Source organism: Cavia porcellus, unplaced genomic scaffold (genome assembly GCF_034190915.1).
Source record: "Cavia porcellus strain 051 isolate PalLab524CR breed Dunkin Hartley unplaced genomic scaffold, mCavPor4.1 scaffold_4, whole genome shotgun sequence".
NCBI lineage: Eukaryota > Metazoa > Chordata > Mammalia > Rodentia > Caviidae > Cavia > Cavia porcellus.
The window spans coordinates 4,354,081-4,377,233 of NW_026947487.1; positions in this window are offsets into that span (position 1 = coordinate 4,354,081).

Consider the following 23,153-nt stretch of genomic DNA (forward strand, 5'->3'; position numbering starts at 1 on the left):
TCTGTCTGCTATCTAAGAAACAATAATCAGTAGCAAACATCAATATCAAAGTTTATACATTATACAAATAACAATGTCAAGCATATTTTGGACAATTATGGAGCAATAAGTATCCTAGGTGTAGTGCCACATGCTTGTATAGGTTTGAACTAACATTTCATTTGAAGATTCTTGTATGACTGTTGTGTCCCATACATTGCTGCCAATCTGTGCAAATACATAAGTACTAGGAACCTATGTAAGAACTAAAGTATAATCATAATGATAAAAGACATGAGATAAATATAGAGATCAATATCATAAAGATAATATAAACAAATACTCTACTAACTCTAATTTCAAATGTAGTCAAACCCCACAAACAATGTTTCTGAGTTTAGTCCTAGTATGCATTATTTCACTGATGCCCTCTTTTTTCACAGAAGCATAATTATGGAATATTCTGAAACATTTATCTCCACTTGTTAATCATATTTTTAGTATATACCTAACTTGATAGCCACTACAAACAGGGAAAATTCACGAAATTGGAATTAAGTTGGCACATACAATCTCACACAAAATGTTTCCCTTGTATCTGTCCTAGTTGCAGCTCTTGGAGTCATGAATCACACTTGGTATGAAAGTCATATACATAGATTAATCATAAATGCAAATGAATGTCTATAGTGAGAAGTCTGTAGATGCAAGTGGAGTATAAACATGAGTGAGGATGTAAGGAAATTTAGGCATGATTAAAGGAGGTATTATTGAACCCTGGTCTTCATGAAATGAGCAGTTGACTTCAGCCACATGATACTAAACTCAGTCTAGTGATTGTGCTTGTGCTTCTAGTGGTCATGGTTCATGCTGTGGAGTGGCAGCTCAAGTGTGAGGAGGTGCATGTGCGATATACTAAGGAGGAAGATAGTATCTTCTCCTTTCTAAAGGTGAAATACAAGAAGAAAAAATGCAAATCTGTTATGCTGTGAATGGGACAGAGATTAGAAGGGGTTTTTCTATTCCAACACAGAACACCTCCGGAATTGTCCACTTGGATAATGAAGCAGAAAATGAATAAATTAAAATATCACTTATGGTATGACAATGAAGTTCTTAGTAGGTCTTATGTGACTTACATTAGAGAAGTATAAACAGAAAAAAGGGAGGAAAAAACCTCCAGTCACCACATCTCTATCCTTATGCACACAAATGTTCCTGAGGAAAATGCAGTCTTCTTTTTCAAAGCATTACACAAAAAGAAAAAGCTGCAGGAGGAAGATGATGAGACTCAAGGGGAACATCTTAGAAATGCCTGCACTAGGGGCTGGAGATTTAGCTCGGCGGCATAAGTACCTGCCTTGCAAGCAGGCAGTCGTGAGTTCGATCCCTGGTACCGATAAAAAGGAAAAAGACAAAAAACAAAACAAACAAACAAAAAAAGAAATGCCTGCACTGGTGTAAGTCTGAGTGAAGAGAGAATCAACAATCTTAGCCACATAAAAGCATTTATGGTGTGAATGTGTGTGTCTTACAGTCTGGACTCAGATGGATACTTTAATGACCTTGGCTGTTTTTCAACCAGGCCACCTTGATGTTTTTGGATGACTTTTCCAACTTATTCCCCTGAAACTATGTACCTGTGGTCTGTGTCCAGGTGAAAACCACAAGTTTGAAATTGAATTTGAAAGTCATCTGTCCCCCTCAGGCACCATTATTATTTCATCCAAGCTCATGGATAGGAATGCCCAGGAGTTACCTTTTTTAGGTCAAATTTCCACCAACTCAGTGTCATTGGGCTAATTTGTATGGATGCCACATGGGGTGTTACAAACTGCTTGAATCAGGGGGCCCAACATTAGGTGTTGAAATGATCTGGAAAGACACATGCTCAGTCAAGTATGTTTAAGAATTACATCATCCAAAGATGAAGTCAGAAAGTTCTACACCCACACACCCCAGTGTCCATGGAGCCATAATCATTTCTTGTATGGCCCACACATGCATGTGTCCAACTGAAATGTTCTAAAATTTGAAGCAACACATATCCCCATTGCTCATGGAAGCAAGAACACAATGAAGTTACAAATTCCAAATCAGCAAGGCAAGATCAATGCAGAAATAAGTGCATTTCTGAAGCCCAATTATGGCATCCTTTCTATTGTTCAGTTCTTTGAAACACTTCTTTTTAGAATGAGCAAGGCAACTTGCCCAGTACTTCTTTTTTTTTAAATTTAAAGATAAAAAATAAACAAAACAGTAAAAGTGTACAAGTAATACAGAATTTCAAGAAAAAAAATATACAGCAAGAAATCACTAGTTAATAGGTTACATATTGCCATCTTAGAAATAGTTGTTCACATTACAAAATTAAAGCATACCAAGTGGACATTCAAACAGTGAGATTGCGAACAGTTCTGTTCAATGATCCAACAAAAACTTAGTAATATGGCTATCTATCTTACACACTTAAATATACAAGCAGTTGTATCCTTTAGATCACTTTCTTTTCCTCTCTTTTTTACAATAACAATTACACATTTGGGATTTTATTACTCCCACAGTTCTTATTACTTTTTTAGAAAAGAATAAAACCAAATGTGAAAAAGCAAAACAGAGTCATTCAGAACAGAAGGATGGACACAGTACACGATGTAAAAACAGAATACCAGGTGATCAACAATGGTTACCATTATGCCTCTTGCTATCTTAATAAGAATTGCCTACATTTTAAGCATGTGATTTAACAGATCATGATTACACATCTACCAACCACCTTGAATTTCCACATTATTCATTCTTCATAAAAAAAGATCATGTAGGGGAAAATTGCTTTCTTTATTCATCCTTATCAAAAGCTGAACACTATGCACAAAATATTATTTTAAAAGTGACACGCTTTCCTTTTCCTTTGTGTAATTCACATCAAAAGTGGGGTCTTTAATTTTAAGGTTTTAAAAAGTTTTGAGAAGCTTATCTTACTACAGACAAGTAGATAGAACCATGATATATTAATAGCTCTCTTTGCTCATAATCTTGTACTTCTTTAGAAGTACTTCATACTTCTTTAATAAAACAAATACTTGTTTCAAGTTCCCAGAAAATGCCAAAGCAACTTTCCAACTCTGAAGCAAAGTTTTAATATTGGTATTTATTCCTCATGTAAATAAGTAAAAGTAAAGGGATATCAGAGAGGAAGTTTTTTCTCAAATATTTTTTACTTAGAACCTTAAAAAGTTATGCTGACTGTACTTTAGTCAGTAAAATACAGCAGTATTTACATATTCAATGAAATACAGAGTCAATATTTCTGCATAGGACCCATAAATCTGCATTTGACCTAGCAACGGAGATTTTGACCTTAGTTGAAAGGGTAAAACAATTTGCTTTACTGTTTTAGGCAAAGTTACCCCTGGCTCATTACATAAACACCAACCCAAACATTTGCATTTCAGGAATCATTAAAGATTACAATGCAGTTTGTTTCACCTTTTTCTAACCTAGTGGTGTTGAACCTATTGCACTTATACTGTTTTCCTTTTAAGACAAAAGATATTATGCTATGAATTTTTTCTTGAACTAAAACCTCAGTATTTAAGTTTAAGTGAGTATTGGTACATTGCAATAAATAAGTAGGCTTGGATTAGGCACTGATCTCTAAAAGGTTTGCATCACTGGTCTAATCTATTTCCCATGAAATTGCATTTTGAAGTGGATAATGAACTTCAAATGTATTTGTGTTGTAAATGTGAAATCACATCTTGGATTAAAAATGTCTGGGCTCTGAATTTTGTACAAATACTTTAAACAATTTAAATAGGAGTGTTCTTTGTTAAAACACTATTATGCATTATGAATTATGATACACATGATGAAATATATTACTGACAGTATTGTTTAAGTGGACTTCTCTGATCAGCTACTTAAATAAGAGGGTCAGATGTCTTCAAGAGAAACATTGGACCATGTCATTACTCCACTGCAGACTGCTGCAGTTATATCTTGTCACTTTAGTTCAAAATACCTACAATGCTGAAAAATGACTCCACACTGCCACCAAAAAGAATTATGATTTCAATTTTGATAACAGAGATATTTAAAATGACATCATGATACACATTAAATATTAGACTATTTTTCATGATTTAAATTCAAAATTGAAAAAATAGATCATCTTGATAACTAATTCTAACACATTTAAATGGAGTTTTTTTGCTGTGTCCTGAAAACAAAAAACTGAAGTAGCCTATAAATTATGAAACCTTTCACTTTCTGTTACCATAAATACAAAAAAGAATAGTGTTTTGCAACAGAGATGATGCCCAATATGCATTTCAGAGTTCTGGCTTTTGTGGTCTCTATACCTATTATAATTTTCTAGAAGACTCTCTCTTTCTATGCTTTGGCAAGTAGCACTGAATAATTTTATTTAACAACTCACAGATTTTAGGGGGGAAAAAGAGGCAGGCTCTTTCAGAAACTTCTGGTATATGGCTACAAATCTCTTCCATGTTTCTATCTCCTGCACTTGCTCTGCTTGAGTTGGAGTCCATTGACTGCCCACTCAAGCATACTAGGTATGCCCTTCATGCATATCACTAGCCATTGGAAAACATAGCCAGCCATTAACCAGCTCAGTGTGGAGGCAGCAGCCAGCCCTGCCAATGCATGCACTACAGCAGTCCTCTGGACACTTCCACTGCAGATTACAAGCATGAGTAGAAAAAACAGTAGCCAGCTCTGCACCAGTATGCCCAGTGGCCACCATTTGATACTCATAGTAATCACTGTCCAGAAGAACCCAGTAGAACCACACAATTATGCTCTGGAGAATTGCAGCCAGTCCCTAGGACCTCACTGCCTGCTTGTTTAGGAAAATCAAAGAAAATGTCCAGAAGAAGAAGCAAAAGGTAGTCTATGGACTCCAATTTAAGCAGAAAAAGTGCAACACTACAAAGAATACTGTTTTAGAGAGAGATAAACATGACACAGTGGCAGAGTGGGATCACTTAGCAGGGTAGGAAACTGAATGGACGGGAAAAATATGCAACCACAGCAGGAAATTATTGTGGCAAAGAGGAGTCAGTTTATGTGGCTATAAATATTAATGTAGATGGCCTCAATTCACAAATCAAAAGAAAGACAGGCAGAATGGATCAGGAGATAAGGTTCATCATTATGCTTTATTCAATAAACACATTTAACTCAAAAGGAAATTCACAGAGTAAAAGTCAAAGCAAAGAACACAATGCCTTATGTGACAGGTAATTAGACAAAAAATGAGTAGCTTGCCTATGAACCAAAGAATGGACCAGAAATATGTGGCATTTATATACAATGGAAAGCTATTCACTATAAAAAAGATAACCTCAAGGCTCTTGTTGGTAAATGGATACAATTTGAGATCAGGCTCATGAGTGAAATGGTTCAGTCATGTGGATGAACATCGTGTTGTCTCTGCAGTGTAAAAAACTAAATGAGTTGATGATATCCAAAATGCATAATAGATGTTGTGATGGTGAAAGGGGAGCAAATGTCTGGAGGGGGAAGGAAATGGCCATTGTTAATCTATAACTTCTTTTGAGCTCCTGTATTTTTTCATTGTTTAGTTTGGTTTTATTCCTTATTGTTTTGTTTGATTTTATCATATTTTCTGGCATGGATAGATATTTTTAAAAATGTAATTCAGTATCTATTATTGATTTCCAATTATGTTTTTTGAAGCCTTGTGTTGCTTCACTTATTTTCCTTTAATTGGTATTATTCTATTTTTCTTATTTTAGTATGTCTGATGATAAAAGAAGCTGCTTTAGGATAACAAGATGCTTTATGGTAGCCAGTGCTGTACTCCTATTGTCTCATTTTGAAATTCTGTATTGCTTTCAACTTTTTGTTTTGGTTGGCTTTATTCTGCTCTCTTCTGTTTGATTTTATTATGCCTGGGGATATATTTTGAAGACAGTATTTTGAAGGCAGTATTTTGAAGACAACAAGAGGCATTATGGTAGCCAAAACTGATTTCCTTTTATTTTGTTTTGAAGCTTTGTATCATGTTCATTGTTTTGTTCTGAATGATTATTCTATTCTGTTTTGTTTGATTTTAGTATTTCTAAAGGTATAAGCAGCCGTTCTTGGGCACTGATAGTAGAAAAGGGCAAAAATCTAACTATCTATATGGTCTCCAAATGTGTTTTTCTGGTTCTACATTCCCTTGGAGCTATCTGTAAACAAAGAGCCTTCCTGTCTAATTGCCAGTCCCTAAAAATAACAAAAAGAAAATTCTATGACTCCTAGAGGCAGGCTAACTTCCCCTGCAGGTCACTGTCATGCATTGAGGGGACACCAGAGAGAAATATCTGAAGTCTTCTTGGGTAATCAAAAACCTGATAGGGAATCAAAAACAAAAACCTCACACACCCTCAAAACCTTAACCTTATTCCCCCTTTTGAGGACTCATTAAAAAAAAAGTCTATAATCCCCAGCAAGGTAAAGGAATTTAGGACAAGGGAGGATTAAAAAGAGACTCTGGTAGAAACCCAGCTGTGCTTTTTCAAGGGACACCGTGGAAGATGACAAAAATTCTTGATGACTTCCCAAGGGAAGAGGAGCTACAGTGGAGATGGCCACTCAAATTTTCACAGGACTAGGACCAGCAACAGCCACTTGACAGGTCAGTAAATCTGTGCCTACAAGAACCTTGGCAATCTCATAGCACCTCATTTGTTAGAACCCGAACAGATGAGAGGGATATAAGCTAGGGAGGTCTGATAGTTAGAATTTGTCCCTGTACCGCCATGCCCATGGTAGATATAGATAAATATTGGTCCTAAAAGACACCTTAAAGGTTGGGCTGAGGCTTTTCTACCCATTCAGAAAAAGCTATGGAGGTAGTCAAGGTGCTCCTCAAAGTAATCATTTCCCAGTTTCAACTACCCAGCCCCTTCAGAATGGCAATCAGCCTTCTATTACCTCTCAAATAACTCGGGATGGTTCAGGCTTTTGGAGTAAACTATCATCTCCATTTGACATAGGGTCCTCAGGATTTTCAAAAGATTAACCAGCTAAAGTGAGTTCTGGTAAAACTCTTCCTAGAAGCATCTGAGCCTTGTCTCTGATTTTTACCAATAGCCCTCATGAGGGTTCCAAACCCCCAAAATGGGGCTAATATGAGTCTGTTTCAAATGTTATATGGGAGACCTTTTCTATGTTCTGATATGATAGTACACTCAGAGACCACAAGATTCTTATACAACCTTATTCATTTAGGCCAAACACCAAAGGCCATCCAACTATGTGGGAACAGAATCCTGCCAGATGTTTGCCCAGAGGAGTATGTAACATCTTCCCTGCAGACCTTATAAGTAGAACTTACATCTCCTTTCAGCAGAATTACCTACAAAGAAAAAGAAAACCTGCTTAAATTTGAAACCCCATAAAGAATTAAGGGAAAATGTCTGCCTCAAGGAGAAAAGAGGCAGGAGACTAGGTTATGGCAAAGGCAGGCTAGGAAAGTAGGCATGGCTTCTAAATGAAAAATCCTAGCAAGGCATAAAAGACTAGCTGGGAACATTCTTATAGCACACTAATTACAAAATCCCAGGCACATGTTAAGACAGTTCCCAGAGCCCTGCATGTGGACATCTTGTGACAACACTTGCAGGTTTTGCATAGGGTGATCTAACCCTGATGGCAGTGTGGAAAGTATTTTTTAAAAAAGGAAACCACATCAACACTTGTGCCCTCATGTCACTTTCAGGTAGCACACTCATGACTACAGAAGGTGCTGATTTATGTCTTCTATTTTAACTCGACCAAAACTCATTCCATAGAGATGGAATTTTTCTTCTCACTTTAATATCTATAAAACTTTATTAACCACTTCTGCTTCTATGGACCAATATTTACCTCAGGACAGAAAGAACCTGGGACCATCTATAGAAGAAGATTCCAGCATGCCTAAACCAAAGAATGGAACCATAACCCAAACTCTAATCCTATCCATAACCTTAATCCTAGACCAATCTCTGGTAGAACTGTAGACCCAGAACTAGCCCAAGCTATACATATATCACTAAGGCTAACATAACCTCGGTGGAACACTAACACTAACCAAAATGTAACTCTAAACTTATCACACTAAGCCCAACTCTAATGCTGGTAAAAATTAAACCTTAACCCAAACTAACCCTACACCTGGAGAAAACTTAACCACAAACCTCACACTGTTGTAACTTTACTCCTAGATCTAGACCTAGTCTTACCTAAAGTTCTAACCCTAACTCTATCCTTAGACCTAAGGTTTCTTTAACACTAACTCTGGAGAAACATAACTGTCTTTAATGCTAATACTAAGCATAACCCATGACAAATACCAGCCTCAGTGTAATCTCTAAAACTAGGACTAGGCTGAATCTAAACCTGACCATAAAATAATTTAAATCTAATCCTTGTAGAATGCTAGACTTAGCCATAGGCCAAGCCAAAGAGTAACTCTAAATAATATTATATTCCTGGTAGAAACCTAATGATAAAGCTCAACCTAAAGCTAACACTAACTCTAAAGAAACTCAGGTACAACCACATCCTTATGCTAGATCTAGCCTTAGCCCAAACATAACCATAACACTAAATGAAAGCCTTATATTTTTTTTGGCTTTTTCTTTTTTATTGGTACCAGGGATCGAACTCACGACGGCCTGCTTTCAAGGCAGGCGCTTATGCCGCTGAGCTAAATCCCCAGCCCCTGAAAGCCTTATTTTAACCCAGGTGAAACTAGTCTGATTCATAGCTATAGCCCTATAACAAGCCTTAATCCTGAGCCTCACTCTTACCATAACCTTAAATCTGTTGTAAGCCTAATCATAGCCCTAAAACTAATGCTTCTCTTAACTCTAAACCTAAGCCTAGTGGATCCACAACACTAACAGTAACCCAAATTGTAACACAGCCCTCTTGAAAGAATAAGGCTAATCATCACCATGACCCTAACACCACCCCCAAAAGTCCTAATCAGGATATTGGCTGAACTGTAACCCTATCCCTAACCATAGCATAATGCTCACCCTAACACTCTCTCAGTTGGATCACTAACCCACGCTCAAACTTAGCCCAGGCCCTAGACCCAACCATAGTCCGAAACCTAACAATAAACCTAAGCATAAGCTTAGCCCTCGGAACCCTAGCCACAGCCCTAAGCCTAATCCTGAACTTAATGTGAACATAAACCTAAACCTAAATCTCACCTTGCATTTTTACCCCAAGTCTGACCAAATCCTAATACTAACCATTGATAAAATAATAACCTTGGAGCTTCTGATGGGTGGGCGGGCACACACTATCCCCAGAGCCGAGCCTGTTTTGCAGCCACACCTAGCCATCGGTGTGCAGAGGAGGAGCTGGGCGGATCTGGGGTGCCTGTATCGGCCTCTCGGTGTGTCTGGAGGACTGTGGATATCTCTGCAAGCAGGGAGGGATCACAGGTTCCTGAGGTACCATGGCCTGTGGTGAGTACCCTAACCCGGCTGTGATTGAAGAGCTGTGGAGTTTCCAAGGGGCAGGTGGGCGCACAGTTTCCCTGAGGCCCAGCTTGTCTGGAACTGCAGAGTTCTGAGCAGGCAGAGGAGGGCCACTGGTTCTGCAGGCCCAATGGCTGGGGGTAGCATGGTGCCAGAGTCTCAGTAGCTCCAAACATAGAAGGGGATTTTCAACAGATCCTGAGGAAGCTTTCAAATAACACTTGAAACACAGAAATATAGGAAAATGACAAAACGAAGGACCAAATGACAACCTCAAACCTCCAGCCCATCTCAAGAAACCCTAGGAGCAATGTATATAGAAGAAAATATATCTCATCCAACTCATATATCAGACACAATAGCTACTGAAATTGACAAGCAACTGCAGGAAGCTTTAAAGAAATCCAAACTCGAAATAATCCCCAGATAAAAGAAGAAATGATAAAAGAAATGAAAGAAATTCTGAATATATCTAAAGAAAACACAGATAAAAAAATTGGAGGAACTAAACTAAAAGATAGAATCCCTAGAGGAGCAATATAAGAAACAAAGAGAATACATAATGCAGATGGACAGAGATATACAGGAAATAAAAAACTCCACTGAAAGTTGTAAAAACCGCCTTAATGAAAGTGAAGATAGAATTTCGGACCTTGAAGACAGGATTGTAGCTAGTGAAAAGGAAAGGAAAGATCTTTTAAAAATAACAAGGAATCAGGAAACAACAATTCAACAACTGCAATATGATGCAAAGAAGAATAACATAAGAATGAAAGGGATTAATGAAAAAGAAGGAGACAACATAAAGGATGTCAAGAGGATATTTAGAGAAGTAATAGCTGAAAATTTCCCAAGCATGAGATCAGAAACTGACATCAGGATCAGTGAAGCATATAGAACTCCAAATAGTCATAACCAAAACAAAACTACACCTAGACATATAATAATCACCATCCCAGAAATCCAACACAAGAATAGATTATTAAAAGCTGTCAGAGAGAAAAGACAGATCACTTATAAAGGAAAACCTATCAGAATCACAGCAGACTTCTCATCACAAACAATAAAGTCAAGAAGAGCATGGAGTGAAGTATTCCAGATCCTAGAGCAAAATGATTTCCAACCTAGACTGATGTATCCTGCAAAACTATCATTCAAAATAGATGGTGAAATATGATACTTCCATGACAAAGAACAGCTGAAGAACTTCATGAACACCAAACCAAACCTGCAAAAAATATTGAAAGACAGTTTAGATACACAAAGGAAAAAACCACTAAGCAAAGCAAATAATTAAACAGAACAGAAAGATAAAGATGCAACAGCAGAGAGATAACATTCCTACAATTAACCAGCGTTTAACAGTAATGACCATTAATGTAAATGGTCTCAATGCACCAATCAAAAGAAACAGACTAGCAGAATGGATCAAGAAACAAAATCCAACCATATGCTGTTTACAGGAAACCCATCTAACCCAGAAGGATACTCACAGACTGAAAGTCAAAGGATGGAAAACAATTCTTCATGCAGCAGGAATCCAAAAAAAGGCAGGAGTAGCCATTCTGTTTGCAGACAACATGAACATTAAACCAACAATGACCATAAAGGACAAAGAAGGTCACTACATACTCGTAAGGGGAAAACTCCAAGAGGAAGAGATAACTATCTTAAATATATACGCACCAAACTCCAGAGCACCCAGTTATGTAAAACAATTATTAACAGAAATGAAAACTCAAATTATCAGTAACACAATTGTAACAGGAGACCTTAATATGCCATTGACACCAAGGGACAGATAAACCAGACAGAAAATGAGCAAAGAAATAACATAACTGAATCAAACCTGTGAACAAATGGGTTTGACAGACATATAAAGAATGTTCCACACAACAACATCAGAATACACATTCTTCTCAGCAGGACATGGATCATTTTCTAAAACAGACCATATATTAGCTCACAGAACATATTTAAACAAATGCAAAAGAGTTGAAAACATCCCTTGCATGTTATCGGATCATAGCGCTCTGAAATTAGAAATTAATGATAAAAGATACTGCAAAAATCCCGCAAACACATGGAAACTGAATAACACACTCTTGAGTAATCAGTGGGTCACAGAAGAAATTAAACAATACCTAAAAGAAAATGAAAATGCAGATACAACTTACCGGAATCTGTGGGATGCAATTAAAGCCGTCCTGAGAGGAAAATGTATTGCACTGAGTTCCCACATCAGGAAAACAGAATGAATACAAATGAATAACTTGATGCTACACCTCAAACAGTTATAAAAAGAAGAACAAGTCAGGAACAAAGCCAAAAGAAGAGAGGAAATTATAAAAATCAGAGCAGAAATCAATGCAATAGAGACTAAGTAAACAATCCAAAGAATCAACGAATCAAAGAGTTGGTTCTTTGAAAGAATAAATAAATTCGATAAGCCCCTAGCCAACCTTATTTTAAAAAGGGAAGAAAAAGCTCAAATTCATGCAATAAGAAATGAAAAAGGAGAAATCACTACAGACCCAATAGAAATACAGAAGTTCATCAACACCTATTTCGAAAACCTCTACTCTCAAAAGTTTGATAACACAGAAGAAATAGACAGATTCTTAGAAGCATATGAAGTGCCAAAGCTAGATCAAGAAGATGTAAAACTGTTGAACAACCCAATCTCTGTTAATGAAATTGAAAATGTAATTGAGTCCTTACCCACCAAGAAGAGCCCAGGCCCAGATAGATTCACTGCAGAATTCTACAAGAAATACAAAGAAGAACTAATGCCGACACTCCTCAAACTATTCAATGAAATTGAAAGGGAAGCAATCCTTCCTAAGTCATTCCTGGAAGCAAATATTACTCTAGTACCAAATCCTGAGAAAGACCCAACTAAAAAAGAGAACTATAGACCGATCTCCCTAATGAACACAGATGCAAAAATCCTCAATAAAATATTGGCAAATAGGATCCAGCAAATCATCAAGAAGATTATACACCATAACCATGTGGGATTCATCCCAGGAATGCAAGGATGTTTCAACATATGCAAATCAATAAATGTAATCCACCATATCAATAAAGCCAAAAATAAGAATCACATGATCATTTCTATAGATGCAGAAAAAGCCTTTGATAAGGTCCAACACTTATTCATGATAAGAACTATACAAAAAATTGGAATAAATGGTCTTTACCTCAATATAATAAAGGCCATTTATGACAAACCAACAGCCAGCATCATACTAAATGGCCAAAAATTGAAAGCCTTTACTTTAAAATCGGGCACAAGACAAGGATGTCCTTTATCACCACTCCTATTTAATATAGTACCGGAAGTACTAGCCAGAGCAATTAGGCAAGAAAGAGAAATAAAAGGGGTAAAGATAGGAAAAGAAGAAGTTAAATTATCATTGTTTGCAGATGACATGATACTCTACATAGAAGACCCCCTAAAATCCATTGAAAGACTCTTAGATACAATAAATAAATTCAGGAATGTGGCTGGATACAAAATCAATACTCAGAAATCAATAGCATTCCTATACACGAACAACAAAATCACAGAGAGGGAAATAAGAGAAACTGGACTATTCACATTAGCAACGAAAAAAATGAAATATTTAGGAATTACTCTTACAAAAGAAGTGAAAGACTTATACAGTGATAATTATAATACACTGAAAAAGGAAATTGAAGATGATTTCAGAAAACGGAAAGACATCCCTTGCTCATGGATAGGAAGAACAAACATTGTGAAAATGGCCATTCTCCCAAAACTGTTATACAGATTCAATGCAATCCCAATAGAAATACCATCAACATTCCTTATAGATCTAGAGAAATCACTCCTAAATTTCATCTGGAACCAGAAGAGACCTAGAATCGCAAAGGCAATTCTAAGCAGCAAAGACAAAGCAAGAGGCATCACAATCCCTGACATGAAGTTATACTACAAAGCAACAGTAGTAAAATCAACATGGTATTGGAATCAAAACAGAACCAAAGATCAATGGAATAGATTAGAAGATACAACCACAACTACAAACACACTCAACCACCTTATCTTTGATAAAGGAGCCAAGCAGGTTCACTGGAAGAATGACACTCTCTTTAATAAATGGTGCTGGAAAAACTGGCTCTCCATTTGCTGAAAACTAAAGCTAGACCCATGTCTATCACCATGTACTAAATTAAAATCTAAATGGGTCAAAGATCTGATTATTAAAAAGAAACACTAAATCTATTGGATGACAAATTAGGTAGAAACCTTGGAGATATAGGAGTAGGTAAAGAATTCATGAACAGGACTCAAACCGCACAGGAAATACTTCCCAGAATCAATAACTGGGACCATTTCTTATTAAAAAGTTTCTGCATGTCAAAAGAAATCTCCAGCATGGTGAAAAGAAAGCCCACAAACTGGGAAAAGATTTTAGTGAACTCTCTCTTAGACAAGGGCCTCTTGTCTAAAACATATAAAGAATTAAAAAAACTCAGACCTCCAAAATTCAAAGATCCAATCCAAAAATGGGCATCTGAGATGAATACGCACTTCTCAGATGAAGAAATGCAAATGGCAAATAAATACATGAAAAAATGTTCATCATCACTGGTCATTAGAGAAATGCTCATTAAAACCACACTGAGATACCATCTAACTCCTGAAAGCATGGCCAGTATCAAGAAAACCAACAACAAATGCTGGAGAGGCTGTGGGGAAAAAGTAACTCTCCTGCACTGCTGTTGGGAGTGTAGACTGGTACAGCCTTTGTGGAGATCTGTCTGGAGATTTCTCAAAAAGTTGGGATTGAAATCCCATTTATTCCAGCTATTCCACTTCTAGGCATATTCCCAGAAGAACTGAAAGCATCATACCACAGTGATATATGTGCACCTATGTTTATAGCAGCACAATTTGTAATCGCCAGATCTTGGAAACAACCCAAGTGTCCATCAACTGAGGAATGGATCAAAAAGTTGTGGTATTTCTATACAATGGAGTATTTATTTATAATGCTTAGAGCCAATTAAAGAAAAAATTCCATATTCAATTCTGTACATATCAATATAAAAATAAATCTCAGTGTAATCAAAGCTGCAGAAATTGTTCTATATTCAAAAAGAGTCACTCAGTTTGTCTCCCACAATTGAGGCCAAACCCTTCCCTGCCTCCTGTACTTGGTACTTGGGCACTGACATTAGAAAAAAGCAAAAACCTAAATTTCCATACAGACTAAAAATATGCTTTTCTGGTGCTACATACCCATGCAGTCATCTGGAAAAAAGAAAACTTTCTAACCAATAACCAATCACCTATACAGCACAGAAAGCAAATTCTACAACTACTTGAGGCAGTTCTATCTTCCTAAACAAGTCACTGTCATGCACTGTAAGGAATACCAAGGACATATGTCTAAATTCACTTGGGTAACCAAAAGGCTAACAGGCAGAAAAAAAGGGCAGCCTTACAGGTGCTCAGTAACTTAGCCTTATTCTAATTTCCTGAAGAGCCACTAAAATCACTCTAAAATCCCCAGGAACATATATGGCCCTTACAAGGGGGAGACAATTAAAAAGGGACTTTGGTGACATATAGAAAATAAAGTGGCATTTGCTTGAAGGACACAGTGGAAAACTATATCCTGGGGCCTTTTATTATTTCTGTTTTTTATATTTTTTGTACCAGGAATCAAACTCAGGACCTTGTACTTGCCAGGCAGGCACGTGTGCCACTGTGCTATCTCTCTAGCCTTAACAGTGGAAGATTATAAAACACACTGATGTTTCTTTCCATATAAGGAAAATAATTACAGTAGAAATGCTCATACCAAATTTCACAGGACAAAGAAGAGCAGCAACTACTTGAACAGGCCAGCAAAACTTGCCCATTGTGTGCCTACAAAAATTCTGGCAAGATTACTTCCTCTGTCAGAACCAGTACTGAGAAGTACCTAACTTGGGGAGCAATGAAAACTAGACTTCACCCACATGTCACATCGTGGGGGTTCTGTACAAATATTGGTCCCAATAAACAGCTTACAGGTTTAGACTGAGGCTTTCCCTACCCATTCAGAAGAGGCTAGACAGGTAGTTAAAGTGTTGCTCAAAGAAATCATTTCCCAGTTTGGATATACCAGTCCCTTCTGACTGGTAATGAACCTTCCTTTACCTCTTTGGTAAATTAGGAAGTGGCTATGGATTTTGGAAAAAACTATCATCTCCATTCTGCAAGTAGACCTCAGTGTTTTGGAAAAGTCAAAAGAGCCAATGAGATGGTAAAGTGAGCTCTGCCAACACTGTGCCAAGAAACATCTGAGTCTTGGCTCCAATTAATGCCAATAGCCCTCATGAGGGTTCTAAATCCCCACAATGGGACTAAATACTAGTCTGTTTGAAATGTTAAAGGGAAGCTTTTTCTATCATGTGATGTGATACTACACTCAGAGACGACAATATGCTTACAATATCTTACTCATTTAGGTCAAGTACACTACACCATCCAGCTGCATGGATGGCCAAAACCTTACCCAGAAGGATCCCTAAGCACATTAAGACCAGTCCCTCCTTAAAATATGGAAAGAAGGGAATCCTGCAGACAAATTAAAACAAAAATGGGTCGTTTTTTATTCACAATATCCACACCCACTGCAGTAAAAGTGACAGAGACAGATAACTGTATTCAACTTTCTAGAATAAAATGATACTCACTTGAATTGTCTAAAGATAAAGACAACCCAGAAGACTCACTGGAAAAAAAGGAGACATTTCTTTAAGAGCAAGACTGCACTTCTGCTCTGATTATATGTAAGTAAATGGGGTCTTGCTAAGCCAGTGACTCTTGGGTTCTCAATAATTTACCAGACAGCTGCAGAAGCCCCTTCCTTTGTCTGGAGGACTGAATATCTCTGCAACCAGAGAGGGATTGCAGGTTCCTGAGGCACCTCGGCCTGTGGTGAGTGCTCAGCACACTCTGCCCAAATCTCAGACTGTTCCAGACAACCCAGGCTTCAGGGTGCAGTGAAGTGGAGCAGCGGGTTAGAGACCACTACATCTGCCTCCCCATCCCGGCTGCACTTGGAGGTCTGCTGAGCTCCCGAAGGGTGGGCGGACCTACACTATCCCCTGAGCCCAGCCGCACCTAGCCATCGGTGTGCACAGGAGGAGCTGGGCGGATCTGGAGTGCCTGCAGAAGACCCTTCCTTTGTCTGGAGGACTGAATATCTCTGCAAGCAGGGAGGGATCCCAGGTTCCTGAGGCACCTCGGCCTGTGGTAAGTGTTCAGCACACTCTGCCCAAATCTCAGACTGTTCTGGAGCCCCCAGGCTTCTGGGTGCAGTGAATTGGAGCAGTAGGTTAGAGACCACTACATCCGCCTCCCCATCCTGGCTGCACTTGGAGGTCTGCTGAGCTTCTGACGGGTGGGCGGGCCCACACTATCCCCCGAGCCCAGCCTGTTTTGCTGCCGCGCCTTCCTTTGTCTGAAGGACTGTGGATATCTCTGCAAGCAGGGAGGGATCACAGGCTCCTGAAGCACCATGGCCTGTGGTGAGTACCCTAACCCAGCTGCGATTGAAGAACTGTGGAGCTTCCAAGGGGCAGGTGGGTGAACAGGGTCCCTGAGGCCCAGCTTGTTTGGAATTGCGGAGTTCTGAACGAGCAGAGGAGGGCCATTGGTTCTGCAGGCCCAATGGCTTGGGGTAGCGTGGTGCCAGAGTCTCAGTAGCTGCAAACTTAGAAGAGGATTTTCAAGAGATCCTGAGGAAGCTTTCAAATAAAACTTGAAACACAGAAATAAGAGAAAATCACAAAATGAAAGACCAAATTACAACCTCAAACCTCCAGGCCATCTCAGGAAACCCTAGGAGGAATGTATTTAGAAGAAAATATATCCCATCCACCTCATATATCAGACACAATAGCTACTGAAGTTGACAAGCAACTCCAGGAAGCTTTAAAGAAATTCAAACTCTAAATAATCTCCCAGATAAAAGAAGAAATGATAAAAGAAATGAAAGAGATTCTAAATATATCTAAAGAAAACACAGATAAAAAATTGGAGGAACTAAACAAAAAGATAGAATCCCTAGATGAGCAATATAAGAAACAAAGAGAATACATAATGCAGATGGACAGAGATATACAGGAAATAAAAAACTCCACTGAAAGTTGTAAAAACCGCCTTAATGAAAGTGAAGATAGAATTTCAGACCTTGAAGACAGGATTGCAGCTAGTGAACAGGAAAGGAAAGATCTTTTAAAAATAACAAGGAATCAGGAAACAACAATTCAACAACTGCAAGACGATGCAAAGAAGAATAACATAAGAATGATAGGGATTAATGAAAAAGAAGGAGACAACATAAAGGATGTCAAGAGGATATTTAGAGAAGTAATAGCTGAAAATTTCCCAAGCATGAGATCAGAAACTGACATCAGGATCAGTGAAGCATATAGAACTCCAAATAGTCATAATCAAAATAAAACTACACCCAGACATATAATAATCACCATCCCAGAAATCCAACACAAGAATAGATTATTAAAAGCTGTCAGAGAGAAAAGACAGATCACTTATAAAGGAAAACCTATCAGAATCACAGCAGACTTCTCATCACAAACAATAAAGTCAAGAAGAGCATGGAGTGAAGTATTCCAGATCCTAGAGCAAAATGATTTCCAACCTAGACTGATGTATCCTGCAAAACTATCATTCAAAATAGATGGTGAAATATGATACATCCATGACAAAGAACAGCTGAAGAACTTCATGAACACCAAACCAACCCTGCAAAAAATATTGAAAGACAGTTTAGATACACAAAGGAAAAAACCACTAAGCAAAGCAAATAATTAAACAGAACAGAAAGATAAAGATGCAACAGCAGAGAGATAACATTCCTACAATTAACCAGCATTTAACAGTAATAACCATTAATGTAAATGGTCTCAATGCACCAATCAAAAGAAACAGACTAGCAGAATGGATCAAGAAACAAAATCCAACCATATGCTGTTTACAGGAAACCCATCTAACCCAGAAGGATACTCACAGACTGAAAGACAAAGGATGGAAAACAATTATTCATGCAGCAAAATCCAAAAAAAGGCAGGAGTAGCCATTCTGTTTGCAGACAACGTGAACTTTAAACCAACAATGACCATAAAGGATAAAGATGGTCACTACATACTTATTAGGGGAAAACTCCAAGAGGAAGAGATAACTATCTTAAATATATATGCACCAAACTCCAGAGCACCCAGTTATATAAAACAATTATTAACAGAAATGAAAACTCAAATTATCAGTAACACAATTCTAACAGGAGACCTTAATACGCCATTGACACCAAGGGACAGATCAACCAGACAGAAAATGAGCAAAGAAATAACAGAACTGAATCATACCTGTGAACAAATGGGTTTGATAGACATATACAGAATGTTCCACCCAACAACATCAGAATACACATTCTTCTCAGCAGTACATGGATCATTTTCTAAAATAGACCAAATATTAGCTCACAGAACATATTTAAACAAGTGCAAAAGAGCTGAAATCATCCCTTGCATGTTATCGGATCATAGCGCTCTGAAATTAGAAATTAATGATAAAAGATACTGCAAAAATCCAACAAACACATGGAAACTGAATAATACACTCTTGAGTAATCAGTGGGTCACAGAAGAAATTAATGAAGAAATTAAACAATATCCAAAAGAAAATGAAAATGCAGATACAACTTACCGGAATCTGTGGGATGCAATGAAAGCCGTCCTGAGAGGAAAATTTATTGCACTGAGTTCCCACATCAGGAAAACAGAACGAATACAAATAAATAACTTGATGCTACACCTCAAACAGCTAGAAAAAGAAGAGCAAGTCAAGCCCAAAGCCAAAAGAAGAGAGGAAATTATAAAAATCAGAGCAGAAATCAATGCAATAGAGACTAAGAAAACAATCCAAAGAATCAACGAATCAAAGAGTTGATTCTTTGAAAGAATAAATAAAATCGATAAGCCCCTAGCCAACCTTATTTTAAAAAGGGAAGAAAAAGCTCAAATTCATGCAATAAGAAATGAAAAAGGAGAAATCACTACAGACCCAATAGAAATACAGAAGATCATCAACACCTATTTCGAAAACCTCTACTCTCAAAAGTTTGATAACACAGAAGAAATAGACAGATTCTTAGAAGCATATGAAGTACCAAAGCTAGATCAAGAGGATGTAAAACTGGTGAATAACCCAATCTCTGCTAATGAAATTGAAAATGTAATTAAGTCCTTACCCACCAAGAAGAGCCCAGGCCCAGATGGATTCACTGCAGAATTCTACAAGAAATACAAAGAAGACCTAATGCCGACACTCCTCAAACTATTCAATGAAATTGAAAGGGAAGCAATCCTTCCTAAGTCATTCCTGGAAGCAAATATTACTCTAGTACCAAAACCTGAGAAAGACCCAGCTAAAAAAGAGAACTATAGACCGATCTCCCTAATGAACACAGATGCAAAAATCCTCAATAAAATATTGGCAAATAGGATCCAGCAGATCATCAAGAAGATTATACACCATGACCAAGTGCGATTCATCCCAGGAATGCAAGGATGGTTCAACCTACGCAAATCAATAAATGTAATCCACCATATCAATAAAGCCAAAAATAAGAATCACATGATCATTTCTATGGATGCAGAAAAAGCCTTTGATAAGGTCCAACATTTATTCATGATAAAAACTTTACAGAAAATTGGAATAGATGGTCTTTACCTCAATATAATAAAGGCCATTTATGACAAACCAACAGCCAGCATCATACTAAATGGCCAAAAATTGAAAGTCTTTACTTTAAAATCAGGCACAAGACAAGGATGTCCTTTATCACCACTCCTATTTAATATAGTATTGGAAGTACTAGCCAGAGCAATTAGGCAAGAAAGAGAAATAAAAGCGGTAAAGATAGGAAAAGAAGAAGTTAAGTTATCATTGTTTGCAGATGACATGATACTCTACATAGAAGACCCCCTAAACTCCATTGAAAGACTCTTAGATACAATAAGTAAATTCAGTAATGTGGCTGGATACAAAATCAATACTCAGAAATCAATGGCATTCCTATACAAAAACAACAAAATCACAGAGAGGGAAATAAGAGAAACTGGACTATTCACATTAGCAACCAAAAAAATGAAATATTTAGGAATTACTCTTATGAAAGAAGTGAAAGACTTATACAGTGAAAACTATAATACACTGAAAAAGGAAATTGAAGATGATCTCAGAAAATGGAAAGACATCCCTTGCTCATGGATAAGAAGAACAAACAATGTGAAGATGGCCATTCTCCCAAAACTGTTATACAGATTCAATGCAATCCCAATAGAAATACCATCAACATACCTTATAGATCTAGAGAAATCACTCCTAAATTTCATCTGGAACCAGAAGAGACCTAGAATCGCAAAGGCAATTCTAAGCAGCAAAGACAAAGCAGGAGGCATCACAATCCCTGACTTTACAAAGCAACAGTAGTAAAATCAACATGGTATTGGAATCAAAACAGAGCTGTAGATCAATGGAATAGATTAGAAGATACAACCACAACTACAAACACACTCAACCACCTTATCTTTGATAAAGGAGCCAAGCAGGTCCACTGGAAGAACGACAGTCTCTTTAATAAATGGTGCTGGAAAAATGGACTCTCCATTTGCCGAAAACTAAAGCTAGACCCATGTCTATCACCATGTATTAAATTAAAATCTAAATGGGTCAAAGATCTGAATATTAAAACAGAAACACTAAATCTATTGGAAGACAAATTGGGTAGAAACCTTGGAGACATAGGAGTAGGTAGAGAATTCATGAACAGGACTCAAACCGCACGGGAAATACTTCCCAGAATCAATAACTGGGACCACTTCTTATTAAAAAGTTTCTGCATGTCAAAAGAAATCTCCAGCATAGTGAAAAGAAAACCCACAAACTGGGAAAAGAGTTTAGTGAACTCTCTCTCAGACAAGGGACTCTTGTCTAAAACATATAAAGAATTAAAAAAAACTCAGACCTCCAAAATTCAAAGATCCAATCCAAAAATGGGCATCTGAGATGAATACGCAATTCTCAGATGAAGAAATGCAAATGGCAAATAAATACATGAAAAAATGCTCATCATCATTGGTCATTAGAGAAATGCAAATTAAAACCACACTGAGATACCATCTCACTCCTGAAAGAATTGCCAAGATCAAGAAAACCAATAACAAATGCTGGAGAGGCTGTGGGGAAAAAAGAACTCTCCTGCACTGTTGGTGGGAGTGTAGACTGGTACAGCCTTTGTGGAGGTCTGTCTGGAGACTTCTCAAAAAGTTGGGATTGGAAATCCCATTTATTCCAGCTATCCCACTTCTAGGCATATTCCCAGAAGAACTGAAAGCATCATACCACAGTGGTATATGTGCACCTATGTTTATAGCAGCACAATTTGTAATCGCCAGATCTTGGAAACAACCCAAGTGTCCATCAACTGAGGAATGGATCAAAAAGTTGTGGTATTTCTATACAATGGAGTATTATTCAACTATAAAGAAGGATCACATTGAGATATTTATCAATAAATGGGCACAGCTTGAGACCATACTCATAAGTGAAATAAATCAATCTCGCATGTATGAATACCGCATGTAATTAGTTTCCCTAATGTAAGTTATGGTTCAAATATATAAAAATATGTGGTAATCATGATTCCCCATTAGGTGGCCTTGAAGCCTTATAAAGTTTTCACTCATCAATTAGAAAGGCTTTATTCTGGGCTTCTTGATATGGAAATATTTGAAACTATAGTGTATGAAGTTTTATCCAAATATTTCAAGGAAAGAGACACACTCTGGTAACTACTATTAAATTGGGTTATTTGGTGGTGAAGCACAAGGTTGCTGAAACAGTCATGCTTTGTCCTCTATTGTTATATTGTTATGTCCTGTTTCAACTCAATCTCTCCCTTATTCTTTAAAAAATTATTTAGTTATTTCTTATGTTTGTTTTAATTAAGGGGAAAAATTAAAAAAATAGGATATATAATAGTAACTCTTTTTGATTTCCTATTAACTTGTATTGAAGTCCTTTAATACTCCCACGATCTTGTTCTGACTGATTAAACTCTGTTCCTTTCTGTGCAATAGTATCAAGTTTGAGGGTATAGGCAACTACTTTGAAGGCAATAAGATTCACTAAGATACACATTCTGGTTTGACTATTGTCTCCTTTGGAAGTCCTGTAATGTTTACAATGCCTCAGTTTTATTGGTCTTGTTCTCTACTGTTTTGCCCAACTTTATAATATCTAATGAGATAGACAATTCTTTTTAAGGAAACAAGAGACAACGTTGATAACCATTGTTGATAACCTTGTACTCTGTTCTACATCATGTGCTATGTCTATCCTTGGTTTTGACTGACAGCTTTGTTTTGCCATATTTGACTGTATTCTCTCCCCCCCCAAAAGAAAGTAATAAGAACTAAGGAGTAATAAAATCCAAAATGTGTAAATTTTGTTGTAAAAAAGAGAGGGAGGAAAAAAAAGAGCTCTAATGGATATAACAGCAAGTGTGTTTAGGGGTGTTAAATAGCTGACTATATTAATGTTTTTGG